This window comes from Rana temporaria, chromosome 2 (genome assembly GCF_905171775.1).
Source record: "Rana temporaria chromosome 2, aRanTem1.1, whole genome shotgun sequence".
In the NCBI taxonomy this organism is placed as follows: Eukaryota; Metazoa; Chordata; class Amphibia; order Anura; family Ranidae; genus Rana; species Rana temporaria.
In genome coordinates this window covers 193,193,796-193,212,923 of record NC_053490.1, presented here as the reverse complement: position 1 = coordinate 193,212,923, position 19,128 = coordinate 193,193,796, and positions in this window count along the sequence as shown.

Here is a 19,128-nt window from a genome sequence, read left to right as displayed (position 1 = left end):
AGGAACATGAAACATGTGAGTACAATTTAAAGAACATTACAAGAGTTAAATTAACAAAAAATAAATAAAAATGTCCGGACCGCGGAACCCCCGCATTAAGTAAATGTTAGAAAAACATTTTTCAACTTGTTTTATGGTAGCAGAGTTAAAATATTTTTTTAAATGTGTTGTAGACCTGGAATGTTAGGTAGGGAGATATCTAGACAGTGAAAATCTCATCATGAGTTGCTTCAATCTTATTTTTTAAATGCTTGGTACTTTTCTGGGAAATTCATGATTAGTAGGTAGAGCCAGTTATGGATTAAGTAGAGAATTACAAGTAGAAAATAATTATTGAGGACTGTGTGAGAGTGGTAAAATAGGTTTGTTTGGCAGTGCAGAGACAGGAATTGTATTCAGGGTGAAGCATGGGAGGGCTGGCAGGGGGGGCAGGGTGGAAATCTCCCCCATGGCTGGTGACACTATGCACAGCCACTGGCCGCCACTACCAAATGCTGTTTTTGCAGAGCAGGAATATGCCTGCTGGAGCTCTGTTAACACAGGTCATGGCCGCTGCTCACCTCCCCCTGTGCAGCCGTGCCTGTGTCAGCTCCGAGGTAGATGGCTGCAGAGCTGAGCTATGTCTCGTCTCACACATAGTTCAGCCTCAGCGCACACCAGCGCTGACATCCCCTTCTCTCTCTGCACAGACACGAGGAGAGATAGAGCTCATCTGCTCCTCCTCCTTCTGAGTCTCCCCTGCCCACACTCCCCGGGCATGTGTGGGCACTGGACAGGAAGTTTGAACCCAAAAAAGCATCAGACAGCCTGCCTGCGCCTCAGCCTCCATCCTGGTAAGCTCAGCCTCTCTAGTCTCTCCTGCCTCCCAGTGTAAAAAAGGGGTGCTCTGTGGACTTTGTTAAAGGGGAGGGGGGCAGGCTTTGGTGAGCAGAGACCCTCTTTACACAATAGTCCACAGCATGCACCCTTAAATCAAGTTTCCCAGAACACCCCTTACATCAGATCTGATGTATATGGTGTCTGTGCGGACTCTGATGTATATGGGGTCTGTGCGGACTCTGATGTATATGGGGTCTGTGCGGACTCTGATGTAAGGGGGGCCTCTGTGTGGACTCTGATGTAAGGGGGGCCTCTGTGTGGACTCTGATGTAATGGGGGCCTCTGTGCGGACTCTGATGTAAGGGGAGCCTCTGTGCGGACTCTGATGTAAGGGGAGCCTCTGTGCGGACTCTTGTGATCATGAAAAATCTTTCTATCTATCTTGTTTTCCTCGATCCATCACTTTTCCACGCTCTGTGGGCCACTTGACTGGACTTACCCCCCAGGCCTAAGGCTGCCAGCCCTCCCCTGGCGGTGAAGTCTTGCCAGGATTTAGTTTTACACCACAGTTGCACTAGTACGGCTAGATCTTTTGAGACTTTTGATGTCATCTGTTTGTCAATGTTGTATTGGTTGGGGCCTACCTTTGAGGGGATAAAGTATGTCCAGCGAAGATGAGTGCGAGCTGTTGTACACAGAAGTTGGCAGGTTGGGCAGGACAGAGGTGAGATGTTTTCATAGAGGTAGTATGTTGCAGAAAAGAGAAGAGACATATGAAGGTGGATGCAAGGAGTGCAGAGGTGTGAGAATACAAAGTTTGAGGGGGGGGGGGTCACCATCAGAGTAGATAGAAACATGTATCCATTGTGTTATCTCAAAAGAGAAGGTTAGGCTGCAGAGTTGAGGGGTAGCAAGGTAGAGAAGTCATTAAAATGATATTAAAGGTTTTTTTTTTTTTAAATAACAAACATTATTATTATTATTATTATTATATAGGATTTATATAGCGCCAACAGTTTTCACAGAGCTTTACATCAGGGAAGACAGTACAGTCACAATACAAATCAATACAGGAGGGATCAGAGGGCCCTGCTCGTTAGAGCTTACAATCTAGAAGGGAGGGTCAAGTGGAACAAAGCGTAGTTAGCTGTGAGGGACAACATGTCATACTTACCTCCACTGTGCAGTTTGTTTTGCACAGAGTGGCCTCGATCCTCCAGTTCTGGGGTCCTCCCCACATTAGATAACCCCTCTGGGAAGCTCTCTCCCAAGGGGGTTACCTTGCGGGTGCACTCCTGTGACATACACTCGGCGTACATAGACGCCGAGTGTATGACTCGGCCCCACTCCCCGGCGCCGCATCATTGGATTTGATTGACAGCAGCGGGAGCCAATGGCTGACCTGCTATCAATCTATCCAATGAAGATCTGAGAAGCCGTTGAGAGAGCGATGCCGGATTGCGCCCATGGAAATTTGGGGTTTAGGTAAGTAAAACGGGGGGGGGGCTGGGGGGGTTGGACACTGCAAGGTGTTTTTTCACCTTAATGCATAGGATGCATTAAGGTGAAAAAACACAAAGGTTTACAACCGCTTTAACCACTTCTGTACCGCACATAGTATTATGACGTCCACAGAGGGGATCTCTCATCCCGGGTGGATGTCATATGACGTCCTGGGCTTTGTGAGGGGATATCTGAATGATGCCTGCAGCTAGAGGCATCATTCAGATATCATTGTTTGCCGGCGGCAATCCTGTGCACCATAAGAATGATTGTAGCGGTGGTTGATCGTTCTTATAGGCGTCGGGAGGGGACAGGGAGATCAATGTGACAGGGCCATATTTATATAGACACACACATGCATGTGTGTTTGGGCTAGCACACCCCTATGCTTCCAGTTGAAGTCATTTTTACAATAATTTGAATCCTATTGGAGTAAGGGGGAAATGATTTGCTAAATCAAATCTTATAATTTTCAAGGCTAATAGGCAAGTGAAGCCCCCCCCCCCCCAAAAAAAAAAAAAAAAAAAAAAAAAATAACAGGTAGCAGAACTTTCAGGTTAAATCTTTTTTTTTATTGAAGAAAAAAAAAAGGAGGTGGATATCACAACACATTGCAAGGATGGTAAGGAAGAAAATAAAAAATAAGAAGAGGGTTAGGGCGTTAGTAGAGTAAAAGTATAATGTTAACAACAACCGGTAGGTAGTTAGAATGAGTCTTTCATTAACATAAAATACGTTTTGGAATAACTGTAAGGTTCTGAACATGGTCCAGCCCATGAAAAGGATCTATTCTGTCAAAGTATCCTGCTATCAGGTTAATTTGTAATCCCAGCCCCTGCCGAAAATTATGGCAAAGTAACATTTTTACAGTATCTGGAGATTGTGTGCTGCTACTAGACAGTGTCTCAATATATGTATTTTCATAGATGAATGGCTTCCTAGAGCCTGCTCCCAAGCCCTTACAAAGGGTAGTCTGTCTTTGTAGACGTCCTCTCTCATTATTGCATATAGTTCCGATCTCCATATTCCATATAGTTACAGTATTGTCTGAGAGGCTTCTGCTGGAGAGATGCATATATTTTCAAACTTTGTTAAGGGACAATTTAATGTCCCACCCACTGATATAGATCTGATATAGTCAGATAGTTTCCATGTCTGGTACCAGTCATATAGAGGGGAGCAATTATTTTAATAAGGATTAAAAAGCAATATTTGAAAATTCATAGGTAGATTCACAGAGAAAGGCTTAAACTTGCGGCGGCGTAGCTTAGCCTGTTTAGGCTACGCCGCCGTAAGTTAGCTAGGCAGGTACATGATTCTCTATGTACTTGCCTGCTAATATACAGCGGCGTAGCCTAAAGCGGGTGGGCGTAAGGGCGCCAAATTAAAATGTCTTGGAGGGGGGCGTGTTTTATGGTAATGAGGCTTGACCTCACGTTTTTTAAGTTTTTATTTAATGCGCATGCGCCGGGCGCCTACATTTCCCAGGGTGCATTGCGGCTAAGTACGCCGCACAGGCCTATTGATTTCGACGTGGACATAAACGACGTAAATCCCGATTCGCGGACGACTTACGCAAACGACGTAAAAAATGTGAATCTCGCGGCGGGAACGGCGGCCATACTTTAACATTATTATTCCACCTAATAGATGGAATAACTTTGCCTAATGCCTTACGAAAACGGCGTAAAACTACTGCGGCGGCCGGGCGTACGTTCGTGAATCGGCGTATCAACTCATTTACATATTCTACGCCGACCGCAATGGAAGCGCCACCTAGCGGCCATCCGAAATATTGCAATCTAAGATAGGACGGCACAAGCCATCGTATCTTAGATATGTTCAAGCGTATCTCTGTTTGAGCATACGCTTAAACATAGGTCGGCGTAGATTCTGAGTTAGGTCGGCTTATCTACTGATCTGATCTGCTCCATATAGTTTGCTCCTATATGCTTTAAGCCCTGGTCCTGTACACAATCAAACAAGGAATAAATGGATAGTCCCTGGGCAGTTCCTTTGATTGCCCTCTTTGAGTATTGAGTAATGCAATATATTACCTGCTCCCTGGATAGAGACATACCAGGTTGTCTGCATGAGACTTGAACTACAGTTTATAGAGTGTGCATAAACTACTACGCGAACTACAATTTCCTCCTCCCTCTTATGAGTCAGTACCAGTCCCTATTTTTAACAAGTTAATTTGTTTTGATCCCCACTAGAGTGGTGCAGGATAATACAATTTGTATAATTACTATTAGATCCAAAGTCAGAACTTCATCCACTCCTATGCTTCTGTCTATGGATGCAGAAAAAGCCTTCCATAGGGTCAAGTAGACTCTCATACATTGTACCTTAGCCCATATTGGGGTTCCAGAGCCCTTGCTTGCTTGGATTAAGGCCTTATACTCCACACCCTCTGCAACTGTCTGGATGAATGGCAGAAATTCTGCTTCCTTCTCTATTCAAATTAGGACTAGACAGGGACGTCCTCTATCATCCCTGCTCTTCATCTTAACCCTTCTTATATCATATCCATAATGACTAAGATATCTCTAGCCTATCTGCCTGGTTACCATCACAAGGTGGCAGTCTAAGATAATGACCTTTTTATATTACAAACTAATTTTTTCTCTACTGTCTCTTCTGCAAGAAATCTCTATGTATTCTGCTCAATTGAACTTTAAAGTAAACCTACAAAAATCCAAAGCTTTAAATGTATTTTTAGATGAACCTACCATGAAGACCCTTAGGTCTAACTTTCCATTCCCATGGGCACCCCAGTCTTTCAAAGTACTTGGGAATATACATGCTGTGCATACTGATTCTAGTTTGACATTTAACCACTTAAGACCTGGACCATTATGCAGGTAAAGGACCTGGCCAATTTTTGCGATTAGTCGATTTAACTGACAATTGCGCGGTCGTGCAACGTATCTCCCAAACAAAATTAGCATCCTTTTTTTCCCACAAATAGAGCTTTCTTTTGGTGGTATTTGATCACCTCTGCGGTTTTTATTTTTTTTCTTATAACAGGGAACAGACGATCAGTGACAAGCCACAGAGAAGAACGGGGAAGGTGTGTTTACATTCACCTCTCCCTGTTACCCGATCGTGGGACATTGGCGGTGATCGGGTCCGCGGGTCCCGCGGGCACGGTCACGGAGCTTCGGACCGGGTCGCGAGCTCGCCACCGGTACCTGGACCAATTTTGCCTTCTTTTGGTTTGGAAGATGTAATGTTTTAAACATGAATGTAATGTCTCAGCTGCAATACTTGTCCCATCTGCCTTCTTCTGTTCAATGAGGTCAGACTTCACCAGATTTATTTGGTAGGGGAAAGCAACTTGCATTAGTTGAAGCGCGTCCCCGCGCCGAAAGAACTGCGCATGCGCCGTCCCTAAATTTCCCACCGTGCATTGCGCGAAATGACGTCGCAAGGACGTCATTGTTTTGACTTGGACGTAAATTACGTCCATCCCGCGATTCACGGACGACTTACGCAAACGAAAAAAAAATTCAGAATAAACGCGGGAACGACGGCCATACTTAACATAGCAGGTTTAACTATACGCCACGAAAAAGCAGCTTTAACTATACGCCGGAAACAGCCGACTACAGACGACGTAAAAGAATGCGACGACCGCTTGTACGTTCGTGGATCGTCGGAAATAGCTAATTTGCATACTCAACGCAGATTACGATGGGAACGCCACCCAGCAGACGCCGAAGAATTGCATCTTAGATCCGAAGGCGTACGAAACTGCACGCCTGTCGGATCTAACCCAGATGCCGTTGTATCTTGTTTTGAGGATTCAAAACAAAGATACGACACGGGAAATTTGAAAGTACGCCGGCGTATCAGTAGATATGCCGGCGTACTTGCTTTGTGGATCTGCCCCTAAAACTGTGCAAAGTCTGGTGTAGCTGTGCACGGAAGTCAATCAGCCTTTAACTTTAGCTTTGTCAATTAAGCTTTGACAAAAAAACTTGCTGGAGGTGATTGTAGCTGTATTAGTGCACTGGCGACATAAAAAATTTTTGTAATGTCCATGTTACTTTTTTATTTGCCCTAACATACAATTTTTCAGGACAAGCTTTCGATGTATGTCCCCTTCTTCAAGGTCTAAGGCCACAAGTGTGAAAAACTCATCTACCTTATGTTCCTTGATGTTTGTTTGTGCAAGATTATCCTTGTTTGTAAGATCCTTTGCTACATATTTTGCATTGGATGAGGTACACTACATTACTGGAAGTGCAGTTGTACGATCCTGCAATATTGAAGGTCCTTTTTTTGTGACACTTTTATATGAATCGATTTGGTTGCACATTTTGCAGTGTTTTTTATTGCAGAGTTTGCTTCCATTATATGTGACTTCATAATCAGAATTAAGTTTACTGCTGATTAGTTTGTGTCTGAGGTTGGGTGGTTGCCTGAAAGCCAGTATTTTTGAGGTGCATGAATATTTCTTTCAGAGTTTCATCCTCTGTTATGATGGGTTGTAAAGCTTTATTTATCTTTCTTATCCCTTCTAGTGCTGGATTGTATGTGGTTACTAGAGATCCACGTTTATTTATTTTTTTTCTCTTTTTATTGATGTAGATTTTCACTTTGGGTTTTCAAGGCTGTATTTATGCTGGAAAGACTGTATAGGGATGAGCCGAACACTCCCCAATTCGGTTCGCTGCCAGAACTTGTGAACAGGCCAAAAATTTGGACGAACACACGAACACCGTGAAAGTCTATGGCCTAGTACACACGAGAGGATTTATCCGCGGATACGGTCCAGCGGACCGTTTCCGCGGATAAATCCTCTCGAGGATTTCAGCGGATTTGGATCCGATGGAGTGTACTCACCATAGGATCGAAATCCGCGCCAAAATCCCCTCGCAATGACGTCCCCAGCGACGAGCGCGACGCTGTCATATAAGGAATTCCACGCATGCGTCGAATCATTACGACGCATGCGGGGGATCCCTTCAGACGGATTGATCCGGTGAGTCTGTACAGACCAGCGGATCAATCCGTTGGGATCGATTCAAGCGGATAGATTTGTAGACATGTCTACAAATTTTTATCTGCTCGAATTGGGAAATTTCCGCGGATAAATATCCGCAGGAATGTACACACCATAGAATCTATCCGCTGAAACCGATCCGCTGAGATTTTTCAGCGGATGGATTCTATCGTGTGTACGAGGCCTTAGGGACACGAACATGAAAAATCAAAAGTGCTCATTTTATAGGCTTATATGCAATTTATTGCCATAAAAAAATGTATGGGGACCTGGGTCCTGCCCCAGGGGACATGTATCAATGAATGAAAACATTTTAAAAACTGAAGTTTTTTCGGGAGCAGTGATTTTAATAATGTTTAAATTGAAGCAATAAAAATGAAATATTATTTTACATTTAGTGCTTTGGGGGGGGGGGGGGGGGTTGTCTATAGTATGCCTGTAAAGTGGCACATTTTCCCCATGTTGAGAACAGTCTTGAAGCTAAATGAAATTTCTAAAGGAAAAAGGTAATTTAAAACTGATTGCGGCTGTAATGAATTGTCGGGTGTAACGAAACGTTCCACACTCCGATTGAGGGGGGTCAGGTTGGCAAAGCACACAATTACCTTGCCACATTGCTGACTATTCAGCCAGGATTTCAGAGCAGAGTCTAGCAGTCGTCTGTAGGCGATCTCCAGCTCCCATTCCCGAATGGCCAGAAAATTGATATCTTCCAGTGCCCAGTGCACTTCCGAGACGTTCAGTAGCCCTTCTCTGAAATCCATGATTTTGTCCAACCGCCACTCCAAATAACTACCAAAGTTAGGGTCCCCTGTCAGCTTCACATACAACAGTACCAGGCCGCCATAGCCAGAGCCTTCTGTTGGGCTCTCATCCGCTATCCAAGGGCATGCTTGAGATACATGCCACCGGAGGGCTCTGTAGCTCTCATCCAGCCGCATCTCTGCCCAGAGCAGTCTGCTTAATTCAGCTGTCTGCTCCTTCTGCGTTTTCTCCCCAAAAACAGCATACGGAATCCATACTGCGACCAGTACCTTTCCTGGATGGAGTGGAGAATTTTTCCCTGGTGTCGCTTCTCATGGGCTAGCAATGCCTTTCAGAGTTTGCAGCGGATAGCATCAAACTATCCCAGCAGAATCTTGGATCCAGGTGGAAGTTTGGATGTCCCAGACTGCAGGAAGCGTCCCACTGCTTGCCACCAATGAACAAAACGTCCCACACTCTGCTTTGAGTGTTTTCGTCATATATCACCTCCTCCCAGTCCGAATCTAGACATCAGATATTCCAACCGCTATCAACAACAAACAAAATGATACTTGCTTAATTGCTGAACATGATCTGTCTATTAGAACCAGAATACAAGTCTTATATACAGTAGAAGAGGAGGTCCCGCCCTCCTTCTCATAATACTTTAACAATACACTTGTAACCAGAAAAATAAATTAACATGAGATAATTAACTAATCCCTTACAGCAGCCAATGTGTCTCCGTGCCCTTCTGGGCATTGTTATGATAAATCAGGATTTCACTACAGGTCAGACCTGTTGTCACTGAGCTTCACACAGTAGATTATACATTATCATAAGTATAAACACAGGACACCTTCTCACAATAACAGGAGCTCCAGCAGAAGTCGACCCATCTCCTACATTGTACAGAGACCAATGTTATTAGCTCTCTCAACAAACATGCTGAGTTCAGAATCAAACAAACCAAGAATAGTCTTTACATATATCTTGGGAGATATTGTGGACAAATATTACTGTCCCATTTAAAGTAATCCAAGACATATTTTCCCAGTCACCCTGTGCCAGTGACTTAGACATAAGAGGTGCATGGGGAGTTGAAACAAGGGTTTCCCAACCTTTCCAAGGGATTCTGGGTTCCACGGGCCCTCCTGTCACACCGGGTCTTGGCAATATACATACAACTCATTGAAAAAAGCGGCATAGGTTCCTCCCCAGTCCATTACCAGGCCCTTTGGGTCTGGTATGAATATTAAGGGGAACCCTGAACAAAATGTTTAAAATAAATTGTGTGGGGGTCCCCCCAAAACCCATACCAGGCCCTTCAGGTCTCGAATGGATATTAAGGGGAACCCTGCACCAAAATAAAAAAAATGGCGTAGGGGTCCCCCCAAAATCCATACCAGACCCTTATCTGAGCATGCATCCTGGCAGGGCGACAGGAAAAGAGGGGGGACGAGAGTGCCCCTCTCCTGAACCGTACCAGGCCTCAACATGGGGAAGGTGAATTGCCCGATGGTTATGGGGGTCTGCGGGCAGGGGGCTTTTTGGAATCCAGAAGCCCCCTTTAACAAGGGGACTCCCAGATCCTCCCACTTAAATTGGTAATGGAGTACATTTTACCCCTACCAATTCACCAAAAAAGTGTCAAAAATGGAAAAAAAGACAAGAGACAGATGGGACTTTATTAAAAAATAAAAAAATAAAATATCCAGCAATGTAAATCCACGTTGGACGAGCCCAAAAAAGAAAAAAAGAAGCCACAACAGAGCTGCCTCCATGAGAGGTTCCGAACCAACTGATGCTTCTCACGCCGGTGACAGCTCTTATATAGCTGAGGGCGGGGCCACACAGTGACGTAAACGGGTGACCCGCCCTCCTTTGAAGCCACTTTCATGAATTAAAAAAACAAAACAGTAAAAAATGTTTTTTTGTATAATGTGAAAGATGATGTTACGCCGAGTAAATAGATACCAAACATGTCACGCTTTAAAATTGCACTCACTGGTGGAATGGCGACAAACTACATAGGCAACGCTTTAAAAAATATAACGGTTTCCGGGTTAGAGTTATGCCACGTACACACGATCAGTTCATCCGATGAAAACGGACCGATGGATTTTTTCATCAGATATCCGATGAAGCTGACTTTCATCAGTCTTGCCTACACACCATCAGTTAAAAATCCGATCATGTCCAACGCGGTGATGTAAAACACAACAACGTGCAGAGAAAAATGAAGTTCAATGCTTCCGAGCATGCGTCGACTTGATTCTGAGCATGCGTGGATTTTTGACCGATGGATTTCCCCACAGACAGATCGTTTTTTATTATCGTTTTTTCAACCATCAGAAAATTTTAAAACAGGTTCTATTTTTTTTCACCGATAAGAAAAAAAACGATGGGGCCCACACACGGTCAGTTCGTCCAATGAAAACGGTCCATCGGGCCGTTTTCATCAGACAAACCAATTGTGTGTACAGGGCATCACAGAGGAGGTCTAGTGCTAGAATTATTGCTCTCACTCTGACGATGATTTGAACACTGCTTACATATGCGGGCATAACTTCTGTATGCGTTTTCTTTGCTGCTCGAGCTCGCGGGGACAGCGGCTCTTAAATTTTTTATTTTTTTAATATTAATTAAAAAAATTGACATTGTGTTTAAAAAAAAATGTGATCACTTTTATTGCTGTCACAAGGAATGTAAACATCCCTTGTAACAGTAATAGGTGGTGACAGGTACTCTTTATGGAGGGATTGGGGATCTAAAAGTACTGTCATTTGTTTTCAAAACGGCGCTATTGGCAGCCGATTAAACCGTAAGTGACATTGTGATGTCACTTCCGTGTTTACAGAGAGAAGACTTGCTTCGTGCCAGTCTGTCTCTAGCCGCCGGAAGTGGCGGATTGAGGATCGGGTTTCCCGGTGGGACGGAAGGCCTGGTAAGAGCGGCGGAAGGCAGCAGGAGGGGGATGTCGCCTCCCGCTCCTCTGGGATAACAACCTCCACGCCATTTTTGTTTTACATTTTGGCGTGAGGTTCCCTGCACTGACTGAATATAGAGTGTACACTGAATATCTAGTCTACACTAAATGCAGAATGCAGAGTGTATGTATATATATATATATATATATATATATATATGTATATATGTGTATATATATATATATATATATATATATATATATATATATATATACACTCTAGACTGTGTGTATATAATACACTGCCTGCCTAATCTAGCTCAATCTATCTCCATTCACACACTATACACGGCCGCTATGTAAGCAGCCTTATATAGTGTGGGCGTGGACTTAGTCCCCCTGAGCCATGATTGGCCAAAGGCACTGTCACATACTTGGTGGGTAGAGCCTGGTTAGGCAAAGGAAGGCCTCTCTTGCACCTCTGACTCGGGGGTCCCTGGTAGTGTATATAGGTAGCGCAGGAGTGCAGAGTCGCACAAGTTCCGGTTAAACGTGCTTGCTGTTGGGCTGCTGATCCAGAAGTTTGCCAGATGGCAGTGGGTCTCCGTGGGTAGGAACAGACTGGTACTTAGCCGATAAGCAGCTCCCAAAGGTAGCTGGACAGGTGCTAGTGATTTGGTAGCTCTGGAGGAGCTGGAACTTAAGCAGAGTCAGACAAGAAGGGTCATACACAAAACGATCAGATCAAGTACAGATGCAGGGGCAGGAGAATGGTCAAAGGAAAAGCCAGGGTCGATGCACATGGAAAACAGGAATAGTCAGAAACAAGCCGGGTCAATACTTCAAGAGCAGATATAGGTAACAGGAAACAGGACACTCACAAAACACTGTACACTGATCCTGGGTGCTGATCCAGCTTAAATAGCCCATTTGCCGCTCTCATCTGTGACAGAATGCAACGCACACATTCAAAGACTTCCTGACAGTCACCTTGCCTTTGGCCAATTATGGCTTTCACAGCAGAGCACGCTGTGATTGGTCAAAGCATTCAGGTCAGTTGCATGCTTTGGCCAATCATCAGATGATAATGCACTGCGATCTCACAGTGAATTATGGGGCATTCCACAGCGCTCAAATGTCCCACAAACGCCCCATACTGTATGTTCAGCTAGTTTGCGAGCAAATAAACACACGCGTGCTCATCCCTAGTTTCAAACACTGACTTTTTTTTCCTGATTGTTACCCTTTTATCTTACAGTTTGTGAATGAGGTTGTTCCTTAATATTTCACTACAAAGTCCTTCTGCGTAAGGAGAGTTCAGTGTATTTTTTTATCCGGAGACCTTGTAAAATTAAATTCATCATTTTGCATCTTGAGAAAAAGAAGATGTCACTGTTGATCCTTTATATTTCCTTTGTGGTTAGGTTGGTTAACTGCTTCTTCATGCAGCTATATGCAGTATCTTCCATCTTGCTTGAGGTGATTGTAGTCGTATTAGTGCACTTGGGACAGAAACAACAAAGATAAACAACTCAGAACACTAGCTGATGCCTTCCATAAGAGAGGTTACAAACCTGAACCATCAACACCAGCATAAACACAGCCTTGAAAACCTGAAGAGAAAATCTACTTTAATACAAAGAGAAAAAAACACATAACGTGTACCTCTGGTAACCACATACAATCCAGCACTAGAAGGGATAAGAAAGATGACTACAAATTTACAACCCATCATAACAGAAGATGAACTTTAAGGCCCCGTACACACGTTTGGACCAAACCGATGAGACTGGCCCGTCGGACCGTTTTCATCGGTTCACCTCTGAAGTACGGCTTGATATATGTACACACCATCAGTCCAAAATCCGATCGGGTCAGAACGTGGTGACGTCAAACACACGACGTGCTGAATAAAACAAAGTTCAATGCTTCCAAGCATGCATCGACTTGATTCTGAGCATGCGCAGGTTTTGAACCGATGCTTTTTTGTACTAACCATCAGTTTGGTCTGATGGGGCAGCGGTCCATCGGTTCGGTTTTGAAACATGTTTAGAAATTTTGGACCGAAGGAAACCAGACCGATAGCCTATACCATGGGTCTTCAAACTATGGCCCTCCAGTTGTTCAGGAACTACAATTCCCATCATGCCTAGCCATGTCTTTGAATGTCAGAGTTTTACAATGCCTCATGGGATGTGTAGTTCCGCAACAGCTGGAGGACCGTAGTTTGAGGATCCCTGGCCTATACACACGGTCGGTTTGGTCCGATGAAAATGAACTTTGGTTCATTCTCATCGGACCAAACCGACCATGTGTACGGGGCCTAAAAGAATTATTCCAACAACCCCAAAACTGACTTTCAGGCAACCACCCAACCTCAGACATAAACTACCGTATTTATCGGGGTATTGCGCGCTCCGGCGTATAGCGCGCACCCCTAATGTAGACCCGAAATCCTGTAAAAAAAAACATTTTAATACTTACAGTTTTGGTATCTTGCCCGGCGTCCATCGGCGGCCTCGTCCGGTTCCGGCATCTGTCTGAGGCCTCGGTGGTGTCCTCCCGGCTTCTCCCGCGCTGTCTCCGTGTCGAATCCCCGCTTCCCGCGCTCAGTTTGAACTCGGGTATATTCAGCTAAGCTCGGCTTCTCATGCATAAACGTCACAGAGCGTGACTACGACCGAAGCCGAGCCTGGGCGAATATACCCGAGTGTACTGCGCTCTGTATATGTCGGCGCAGGCATTCAAACTGAGTATGGGAAGCGGGTATCGGCATGTATCGTGCACCCATGATTTTCCCCTTATTTTAAGGGGAAAAACGTGCGCTGTATACGCCGATAAATACGGTAATCAGCAGGAAACGTAATTCTTCTTATGAAGTCACATATAATTGAAGCAAAATCTGTAATAAAAAACGCTGCAAACTGTGCAACCAAATCAATCCATCAAAAAGTGTCACGCACAGAAAAGGGACTTTCAATATCCCAGGAAAATACAACTGCACCGCCAGTAATGTTGTGTACCTCATCCAATGCATAACATGTACCAAAGTATCTTACATTGGAAAAACAGGACAGAAGTTTCAAACAAGGATGAATTTGCACAGACACACCATCGGGGAACAGAAGGAAGATGAGTTCTGCACATAGTGATAAAAATATAATATACGTCACGCCCGCACAGTTTTACGCTCATCTACGAGAATCTGGGCCAAGGTGTTTATCTATCATCTGCGACGTATGATATGCATGCAGGCATTATCCTGCATAAGTGATTCCGACCATCTTTTTCAATGGTTCTGGTAAGCGCATTACCACTATCTGAGCACGTTTGGGTGTCGATCGTTTATTATGGTGAAGGAGTACTCAAAGGCACTAATTGATTAAGAAGATTTTTATCAAGCACATCAAGATCTACACAGTGGCATTAAATAATTAGCTCAGTGACATTTATTTAACCATTTATATATTTTTTTCACTACTGGCAAGGGATTCACCATTCATTTTGGACTTTCCGTTTTGAGTTTTTTATGTTTGTAACGTGTTCGGTCATTTGTGACACATTCTATCCTATAGTCAATTGAATTTATTATTTGGCACTCATAACAGTAGTATATTATTATATTTGGTAATTTATTCACATTTTTATTTCTCTCACTGTCAGCAAGTAATCTACCATTTATTTGAAATACATGTCTGGGATCAAAAAAAGTTTATGTTACACCCACCACCGTTATTAGCCACCAGATTATTTGAGTTCTGCACACCTGTGAGACATCACTTCTCACAATTGGACCACACTATGGAGGACCTCAATTCAAAACTATTCAGGAAAGGAACACGTTTGAACAAGGAATGATAATTCTATTTGACACAAAAGATAATTGCTTAAAAGGAGATACCGTATTTATCTGCGTATAACACGCACAGGCGTATAACACGCACCCTAACTTTAAGAGGGGAGTTTCAGGAAAAAAACTTTCCACGCCCCCTGCAGTAGGTTGTTTCCTTATGCATTAGCCAACAGTTTTATGACTCCCTCTGTGACTGTCATTAGTCTGTCTTTAGCTGTCCCTCTGTCTTATCTCACTAATTATGCTAGTCTTATTATCATTACCCTGTATATTTGTGTATGTGTGTGTGTGTGTGTGTGTGTGTGTGTGTGTGTGTGTTTTTCTATTTTTTCATTTCCCTTTTATTTTACATTGTGTTAAAACTTTTGTGAATTAATACTGCTGGGACCTTAAAGAAGGGGACCACAGTGCATGGCAGAAATACTTAGTAAAACATGCCATGCCAAGGTGATAACTATTTCAAGAACTTAACAAGGCTGTGCAGGCATGTTGGTAGGGTGCATGAACGGAACCAATGTTTAAATAAAAATACACAACAACTGGGGTTAACCTGATGCCCCTTTTACTATCGCTGATTATTATCTTTTTCCCTTACCCCTCCCTCTTCTGTGCATAAACTTGTGGATATTTCTACCCGCTCATGTGAGCATTCCCTCTCCCTCCTTTTTTACTTCTTATATTTACTATTTCTTTGGGTTATAGGCTCATGGTTTCCTGTGTTTCGTCAAGTTAAAGTCCTTCCTCCACCCCCCCCCCTTAACTCTATTCCTGGACCCAACCTTCCCAGTCAATGTTTTCAGGATTTTCCCAACAAATTAATACTAAACTAAGAGTGGCTACACCAAACACCATTAACAAACTTTTTTAGCTGCTTTCTAATGTATCATAAATCTTTGCATTGTGCTTGAGTGGTCTATGTAACTTAGTACTTTGCCCTGTGCTTTTTTCCCTGTGCTTTTTCTTTTACACAATCACTGGAGTTGTATGGTACATCATGGGCCAGCACAGTGGCTAAGTGGTTAGCATGTCGCTGGTTAAAATCCCAACTATGGCAATACCTGCCTGGAGTTTGCATGTTCTCCCTGTGCCTACGTGGGTTTCCATCCGGGTACTCCGGTTTCCATCCACACTCCAAAGACATGCTGGTAGGTTAATTGGCTCCCGTCTAAATTGTCTCTAATATGTGTATGTATGCATGTGAATTAGGGACCTTAGATTGTAAGCTCCTTGAGGCAGGGACTGATCTGAATGTATAATATGTGTAAAGTGCTGAATTGATGGCGCTATATAAGTTCCAATAATAAATATCTAATCTATCTAATATCTAATAATGCATAAATACTGTATATATCTGTGAACAGAGCTTGCTTTATCCTGTTCTGCTGAACTAAATAAAGAATGTTTAAACAAAATGCAATTCCTTCAAACACCCTGGGGGATGGCTTGAACCTACACATCGAGTGGTGCATCTATAAGTTATACTAGAGTAAAAAGTTCAATTTTCAAAGAAAACAAAATACCATTTAAATTGCAGCTAAATGTCATTTTCAGTCTGTAAACAAAGTGACCAGGTTTTCCTTAACAGCCATACCAGTCCCTTATCCTAGATGAGTGTCAAGTATGATTGTAAGGGAACCCCACAAAAACATTGCATTTTTCCTATAATGTATACCAGACCCTTATGCTTGACAACAGTCTTTAATAGTTTTTAAGGGGGTCTTCACATAAAAAAATAACAAAGAAGAATGGCATAGGATGTCTGACTCTGGTGCAGATTTGAACCACTTGCTTACTGGGCACTTAAATCCCTCTCCTGCCCAGACCAATTTTCAGCTTTCAGCACTGATGCAATTTGAATGACAATTGTGCAGTCATACAACGCTGTACCCAAATCAAATTGTTATAATTTTTCACAATAAATAGAGCTTTCTATTGGTGGTATTTGATCACCTCTGGGGTTTTAATTTTTTGCTAAACAAACAAAAAATTATGGAAAATTTTGAAAAAAAAAAATCATGTGTTATATGTTGTTCATTTTTTTTGCAAACAGGTAATTTTTCTCCTTCATTGATATGCGCTGATGAGGTGGCACTGATGGGCACTGATTGGCTGCACTGGTAGGCACTGATAGGCACAGATAAGGCGGCACTGATAGGCACAGATAAGGTGGCACTTATATGCAAAGATAAGGCAGCACTGATGGGGACAGATAAGGCGGCACTGATGGGGACAGATAAGGCGGCACTGATGGGCAATGATGGGTGGCACTGATGGGGGGCACTGATGGGGGCCCTGATGGGCACAGATAGATGGCACTGATGGGCACTGATATGTGGCACTGATAGATGGCACTGATGGTCACTGACGGCACTGGTAGGTGGCACTGATGGGCACTGACGGGCACTGGTAGGTGACAATGACAGGCACTGGTAGGTGACAATGATGGGCAGCACTGTTTGAGGCACTGATTAGATGTTGCACTGTGGGCACTGATAGGGTGGCAGGGTGGCAATTGCCTCCAAGGCCACCCTAAATTATGTTCAAAATGCCCGCTACCATTTTATTTTTTATTCTGGTCTTGGAAGTCGGGCCGACCACTAGCTGTTGCATTCCAGGAGTTGTAGTCCACGCTTAAAGCTCCCAGTGGGTGGAAAACAGAGCAGCGCAGAGGAAACTACAACTCCCTATGACTGGATTCTTGGAAGCAGGCAGATGCAGGGCATGCCAGGAAGTCAGGACGCAGGGCTGGGCACTGCCTGCACCTTGACCCAGGACCAGGAGCATTACCTCTCCCCCCCCAGGAGACCGTGGCGTGCAAGAACCTGCTGAGCTGAGATCACTGAGTTAATAGACTCTGACACCCCTAGCTGACCCCCATCTCCCCCATACACCCCATGTAACCTGTCCCAGTGATCAGGCTGCATTGATGGACACTGGAGTTGGCTGCACTGATGGGCACTGGTGAGGCTGCATTGAAAAATCAGATGAGCCATGGATGGTGAGCTCATTCAGCGGTTCAATGGGCCACTTGACTGGACTTGCCCCCCAGGCCTAAGGCTGACAGCCCTCCCCTGATCATACTTGTTTGTTTGAATGTACTAATAAGGCCTAATTCAAACTTTTTTGGGCATTAGCATTGTGAGGTAACACACCTGTTAACTTACATTATGTGATCACATGCTTTATTAATACAGTGTATGGCTTTCATTATCAACAAAGCTATATTACACAGTGCCTGGGTGTCACATAAGCACGTGGATTCTTCAGTATTCAAAGTTTTCAAGAGTGTCTGATGCCTGAATCTTCCACCCTGCACTGTGGTTCAATATTCTGACCCCTGTGATATTAAAAGACACAGCAATGATGTAGAAATTTATAGAATGAACCATGGTAAGTAGGAAGGAACACCACCATCAGACATTCCGGCAAGTGTGGAATGTCAAAGAGTCTTATGGAGACTGCAGTGCTAGAATGGAGGGAAGTTAGGAGACATAGTCAATCAGGAAGAACTTTTTTTTATCTGCATTTGCTTTTAACCTGACAGGGTTTAAAAATCAGCTTTCACTTTAAAAACATCTTTCATATTTCTGTGTAAATATCCAGTAAATGGTGACAGATCTTTAAATTTTGACATACAGTAGGTAAGCAATAATGTATAGATATTATCAGAAATAGGTGTGGATCAATTAGTGTTACACATTTTTAGTGTAATAAGGGCATGGTGTTATATGGTGATAAAAAAAATGACGTTAAACACACAGTACATGACTGGAAATGCCATAAAAGGTTCACAGCTGCTCTATGAGTCTAGTGCCCCTTGCTGTTATTGTAGATTTATTGTACCTGTGCCATACATGTGAATACATTAACAGGGTAAAAGCTGTATATTAAAGAAGCATGGTTCCTTTTTAATGATGTAAGTTGATCCTTAATAAACGTAACTATAAAGATTACACTACGACTGCAACTATTAATAGCCATCTGTGACAATGGGGCGTTACAGAATATTTAATGCACACTGTTCAATTATTTATACACTTAACTAAGCATCTGGCTCAGCATGTTTTTTTTTTCTTTTTCTTTCTTCTAAATCCTGCATCTAAGAGAAACTACTACAGTTCTGAATCAATATTGTTTTAATCATTGTTTAACCACTTGCCCACTGGGCACTTAAACCCCCTTTCTAACCAGACCAATTTTCAGCTTTTAGTGCTCTCACATTTTGAATGACAATTACTCAGGCCTCGTACACACGACGGAGAAACT